This window comes from Mirounga angustirostris, unplaced genomic scaffold (assembly GCF_029215605.1).
Source record: "Mirounga angustirostris isolate CCGP_5_RB_7025 unplaced genomic scaffold, mMirAng1.0.hap1 SCAF_5, whole genome shotgun sequence".
Lineage (NCBI taxonomy): Eukaryota > Metazoa > Chordata > Mammalia > Carnivora > Phocidae > Mirounga > Mirounga angustirostris.
In genome coordinates, this window is record NW_026991713.1 from 61,425,617 (window position 1) to 61,431,616 (window position 6,000).

Genomic DNA, 6,000 nt, shown 5'->3' on the forward strand with positions numbered 1-6,000 from the left:
AAATGCTAAGCAACTTGCTGAAGGTCACACAGCTAGGAAGTGGCAAAGCCAGGATTAGGACCCAGGGGGCCCGACCAGGGAGCCCCGGGCCAGGCATCCCTCTTCCCCTCCTAGACTCCTCTAGTGGGTAGAGGTCTCAGATTGCATGGAGCAGTTTGGCAGCTAACACCAGAAAGCAAGTGGGAAGCTCCGGACCCTGGGTTCTGCGCCTTAGAGCCAGGCACTAGGCCTGAACTCCTTTTTTTTTTTTTTTTTTAAGATTTTATTTATTTATTTGACAGAGAGAGAGAGAACACAAGTAGGCAGAGAGGCAGGCAGAGAGAGAGGGAGAAGCAGACTCTCCACTGAGCAGGGAGCCCGACGTGGGGCTCGATCCCAGGACGCTGGGATCATGACCTGAGCAGAAGGCAGACGCTTAACCGACTGAGCCACCCAGACGCCCCTAGGCCTGAACTCCTGAGCTAATTTTCCTCACTCCAACACAGGCCCCAACATTTATAATCAGTCACATTCATCTTGTTCATCTTGTTCATCTTGGTCCATCCTTCTGCCTGGCTGCCATCATTTGGAATCTTGATTTTATCCTGTCATTCCCCTTGGCTCTAGGCCTTTACAAAGAGTCAGCCGGCTTCCCTTTTAAGTTTTCATTCAAGTCACTGATCTAAACATTCACTTGGAGTGGGTGTAGGACCACGGTTGCAGCCGCCACTGAAGTCCCTGTCCAGGCTGTTATCAGCCCCCTAATCCATCAGCACCCTTTGGGCACAACTGTTACGAAGACACCTACCTCTGCCCAGCCTTCCTTTTCCCAGCATGCCCGAACACTAACTAGCCCCCAATCCAAATTAAGGCTTCACTGTAAATGCCACTTCTGCAGCATTTCTAATCCCAGGTCCGTTCCTGACTCTACGAGACCCTCTCCTGGCTCGATTTCTTCATTCAATCCCAAGAAGGGACTGCACAGGGCGAGTCTGGTCCCTCCCCTCCCGAACTCCTGGAACCCATTCCCCGCAGCCGGCGGGGAAATGGAAGGAATTTCTCCTGCCTGGCCACCTCCAGCGCCCCTCGCGGGCCAAACCCCACCCTTGGCGGGCCGGGGAGAGAAAGCCTTGGCCGCCGCACTCGGGGGCTGACTCTGAGCGAGCAGGCTCCTCTGGGAATCCAGTCCTTCCCTCCCCGCACCCAACACAGCCCCGATCCCCAGCAGGACGCCCAGCGTGGCTCCCGGCCCACCCCACTGCCTACGCGGAGACCCCATCCTTCCCGGGCCTCTCCCGGGGGCCCCCTCCCCTCCCCACCCAGCCCCCCCTCACCTGGCCCGCCGAGCTCTGCTCGCCTCTGCACCCCCGCCTTCCGCGGTCGCGCACCAGCCGGCGGGGAGCTGCTCCGCACCGCAGGGGCGCCCATGCCGGGAGGCCGGGGGTCGCGGGCGCCGCGCGGGGGCCCCCACCAGTTCCGCCGCCGCCGCCGCCACGCGCGCTCCTGCAGCCGCGCCGCCGCGACTCCGAGCCCCCCACCCCGGGAAGCCCCCCGCCCCGCAGTTCCGGCGGCGGCCGCGCCCCCCGCCCCCGCAGCCCGCGGCCGCCAGCGCCGCGGTCCCAGCCCCGGGCGCGCCTCCCCCGGTGGGCGGGCGGGGACCGTGACGCGCGCCCATTGACGTCTCCGGAATCCCGGCGGCGGCGGCCGACGCAGCCTCATCAATGGGGCTAAAAATAGCGGCGCCCGGAATAGCCGCGAGCGCCCCGCCCCGCGCCCCCCCCTCAACACACACGCCGCACACCCAGTTACATAATCCGCCTCCCTGCGGCTGGGGTGCGGGAGCTGTTTTTCAGGGGAGGGTTCTGTGGCCTTGCTAGCACCTTCCGAGGCAGCAAAGCTGGAGCTGAGTTACAAATTTACCCGGGGCTTCCCCGGAAGAAGAGATGGGAAAAGTGAGACCCAGAGAGGCCCCGCGGTGGCCCAAGGTCACACAGCAATTAGGCTAGCTTAAGAGGACAGGGCCCTGGCCCTCTGAGTCTTGGGCACCCCCACCAGCATCGATTGGTTGGCCTGCATGCCACCCCAAGGGCAAGAAACCCAACTAGCAGGGTGCCCAGCTTCCACACAAGATGGCATCTTAGACAGAGAGAGGGGACTTCTTGGGAGGGTAAAATTTCTCCTGAAGAGAAGCATTCCCAGAGGCGGGGAGCCCAAGGCTGGGGCAAGGCTGGTGGTGGATTCACTGATCTAGCTGTTCCCACGCTACTGTGTGACCAACCACAAGTCACTTCACCTCTCTGGGCCTGGGTGATAACAATACCCACCTTCTCTGGTTATCAGGAGATTGAACGGCGGCGGCGGAGGTGCTTCGTACACAGTAGGCACTCGTAGTCACTGTCTTCTCCTTGCTCCCCTCTAGGAGTCAGACTTCCCCCAATCCACAAGAGTGCTTAGTATAGGAAATACACAGAGGTTCCCCACAGTGGCCAGGAAGCCAGTGAGTGGCCCACCCTCTTCTGGCCATAGTATCCAAGCACAGGTCTCCTCAGTAAGAACCTTCCTGGGAGTGGGAGGACTCAGGTCTCTCTCTCACACCTGACTGGAACACTCTTTGGAAATGGAAGAGAACTACCTCATCCAGAGCAAATCCTTCTCCCCCAAAGGCCTCCGACTTAAGAGTGGCTGGTTCAGGGAAGCCAGGCCAAGGCTGGAGCAGTGGGACTGGGGGCTTACTGGGTGGGGTGGGATTGCAGTGTCTGCTCCTGTATGGCCAGCCAGGCAAGGCTACTGGGGAATAGCCCTTCGGCAGGGCCCCAGTCCTGGGCTCTGCTGCCCCAGCCACCAGGCCCTGCTCATTTTTAGAGCCACCTTAAATTACAAGCATGTTATCATAATCCCCAGCACCCAGGCCAGGCCCCACGCAGCAAAGAATCGCTTCTGCATTCAAAACTCTCCAAAAGAGGCCCCACACCCCCACTCAGCCCTCATTCCAGGGGCCACATTCCTCTCCCCACCCCCCTGCCCACCCGCAGAAATCCCTTTCTGGACCTGTCCCAAACTGCTGCAACTCAGAAGCCCCTTTCTCTCATTCTTCACGATGATCCCAAGAACCTCTGGTTTGTCTCAAAATCCAGGTTCTTCTCAGAACTTTTACATTTCTTTCCCAGACTCAAGTATTAGGAGGACATAGAAATAAAGAAACAGGGTTCAAAATGGCAAGGTGGCGGGGGGTGGGGCGGGGAGGGGGCTTGGGGCTAGCTCCCCCTTCTCCTTCCTACCCCAGCAGCTCCTTGCTTCCAAACGGGTGTTTTCAAGAAGCCACTACCCCCACCCTCTCTTTTTCTTCTTCCAGAAATCTAACTTTTGAAATACATTTTAAAAATATTTGCCTGTGTAGGAGAAATACATTTATTTGGACAGGAAGGATAAAAAAAAAAGAAAAAGAAAAGGCTTGATTACCAGTTTTTCCATGAAGGCTTCCAGCCCACAGAGGTCTCTCCCTTCTATAAATACTTTAGCACAACTTGGCTTTATTATATATTCTCCTGTTTTATAATCAAGTAAAATATATACTGAAATATGTAATGCCGAAACACACACACGTGTGTGGCCTCTGATAGCAGGGTGAGGTGGTAGAAGGAGCATAGGTTAAAGAGGCTGGTCCCAACTATTACCAACTGTGTGACTTCCAAGAAGTTACTCACCTTGTCTGGGCCTCAGTTTCTTCATTTGAAACAAGAAGATGGGGCGCCTGGGTGGCTCAGTTGGTTAAGCGACTGCCTTCGGCTCAGGTCATGGTCCTGGAGTCCCGGGATCGAGTCCCGCATCGGGCTCCCTGCTCGGCGGGGAGTCTGCTTCTCCCTCTGACCCTCCTCCCTCTCGTGCTCTCTGTCTTTCATTCTCTCTGTCTCAAATAAATAAATAAAATCTTTAAAAAAAAAAAAAAAAGAAACAAGAAGATGAAAACATACCAATGTCACAGAGTTGTCATGAAGAGTGTATCTTTGGTAGTAGATATAAAGATGTAGCAAGGAGTCTGGCCCAGCATAGCTGACCTGCTATTTCCATATAGGAGGCCTTGGGGGAAGGCTGTTCTGGGGAACTTGTCTCGAATCTGCAGATGCAGAACACTCACCTAGCTTTGCCCAGCTGGTATGTTTTATTTGAGGACTTGAGGTGATGGAGGCAATGTCACCTTTTGGTGTCATTACAGATGTCCAGCAGATCTCAGCCCCCTTGTTGCCTCCTTGACCCAGGTCACTCAGGGGGTCAGTGTCCAAGCCAGGACCACAGCCACGGTTTTCTGACTCCCAGACCAGTGCTCTAGCTTCTACCCGCCATCTTGTTCCTTCATACCTAGCCCCTCTTCTTGCTACACAAATTCCAGGAACTACCACACAAACCCTTTTGCAGATGGGAAAACTGACAAGAGAGAAGTCCAACCACCTGCATGGCTCAGGAGCTAGGACTAGAGGGGAAAACAGGCCCCCTGACCTATGCTGTCACACATTCTGGGAAATTCCTAAGGGAGTAGGGCAAGATCTTGCTGCAAAAATTTGCTTCCTAGTCTGATGGGGGGGGGGGGGGGGCAGGACACAGAATAGTTATGAAAACATTGCCAGAAGGCCCAAAAGATGGTCTCCAAGAGTCCTCCAGCTGGCACTGGGATAGGAATCTGGAGGGTTAATCTGAGAGGCCTCCCTTGAAGAGAACATGGGGCATTCACTGTGTGAAAGCAGAGGACCAGGCAAGACAGAAGGGAGGGCATTGCATGGAGGAAAAAGGCTCACGTGGAAGTTCTTAGGTATGGATGGGGTGGGGGCAGGGTTGAGAGCGTGGGGGTGGAAAGCCCCAGGACCCAGATAATCAGCCAGACCCCTGGTGGTCTTCCCCACATGCCCCTCCCTCTCATAGTAGCAAAAACCCTTGATCCAACTGCGCCCAGTCAGGGAGACACCCTTGCTCCTCACCTGCATCCTGGCCCACTGGGGCTGGGGGTAAAAGTATGTCAAGGGGGTTCCCCAGCCCATTCAGGCCCAGAAGAGGCTCCCCTGCCCTGGCCCTGAGAGAGGAGAGGGGCTGTACAGGGGATTCCCTTCATGGTTCCCTTCCTCGTCCTGAGAATCAAGAAAGACTTCGCTGAGGTTCCCCTCCCGGTTTTAGGAGCAATTAAAGGGGGGAAATGGGGACACAAAGATAGGGCAGGGCTTTCCTGGGGCTCTCCCAGGGATCAGGGGCCTCCCAGGGACACCATCCGGGTGGGGTTACGGGGTTACGTGCTCTGAATTACATAAGGGTGAGGAGGCCTGGCTGGGTGCTTTTCTGAAAGTGCCTCAACATTTGCTTTTCCCTGGTTGCCATGAGAGGCTGTCAGGGCCGGCAAGAAAAAGTGACCAAGGTCACCAGGCTGGAAGTGACAGAGCTGGAATTAATACCAAGATTTCCTCTAAATCCAAGCCAGGCTCTTCATTAAAAACAAGCAGAAATCCTCCATAACTTTATTTTTTAGATTACAAAATCAAAAGGCTCGTTGTAAACAAATGCAGAATGTTACAGATCTACGTGATTTACGAAGCGAGAGGCTGGTAATCAACTCCCGAAGGAGGAGAGTTTGGTAATGCTCTGGTGTCTGCTTCCAGATTTCTCTCCACGTCGCCAGAGATCAGACCTGGCCCGGCGGGCCCTCCCACTGGGGCCGGGACCGGAACGCCAGGCCGGAAGGAACAGGGCTGGGCCCCGCTGCAACACTGCGGCCCGGGCCGTGCCCCACGCCATTCTCCCGGGGGCGGCCGCGCTGCTGCGCGCCTGGCCGGGCTGGGCCGGGTGGGGCCCGGGGAAGCCGCTACGTCACGAAGCGGACGGGAGGGAGCCCGCGGCGCTCCAGCCAGGCTTCCATTACATCACCGGGCGGTGCAGAGCGGCCGCGGGGTAAACTCCGCCGCAAACCATTGGCTACCTTGCGGCCCTTCCAACCAATAGCACGATTGCATGCAAATCGGCCATTGGGCGTTTGCTTCCTTC

The 6,000-nt window shown here is 56.4% G+C and overlaps 1 protein-coding gene across 2 annotated transcripts in view; it reads right to left on the reverse strand.

Moving 5' to 3' along the window:
* Positions 1-1,471, reverse strand: part of LOC123843731 (autophagy-related protein 101) — a 35,971-nt gene extending 34,500 nt beyond the window's left edge. For both annotated transcript variants that reach the window (XM_064591217.1, XM_064591219.1), the window contains exon 1: positions 1,314-1,471. The gene's annotated coding sequence lies outside the window, so the exon portion shown is untranslated. The remainder of the gene's footprint in view (positions 1-1,313) is intronic.
* Between the last annotated feature and the right edge of the window lie 4,529 nt (positions 1,472-6,000).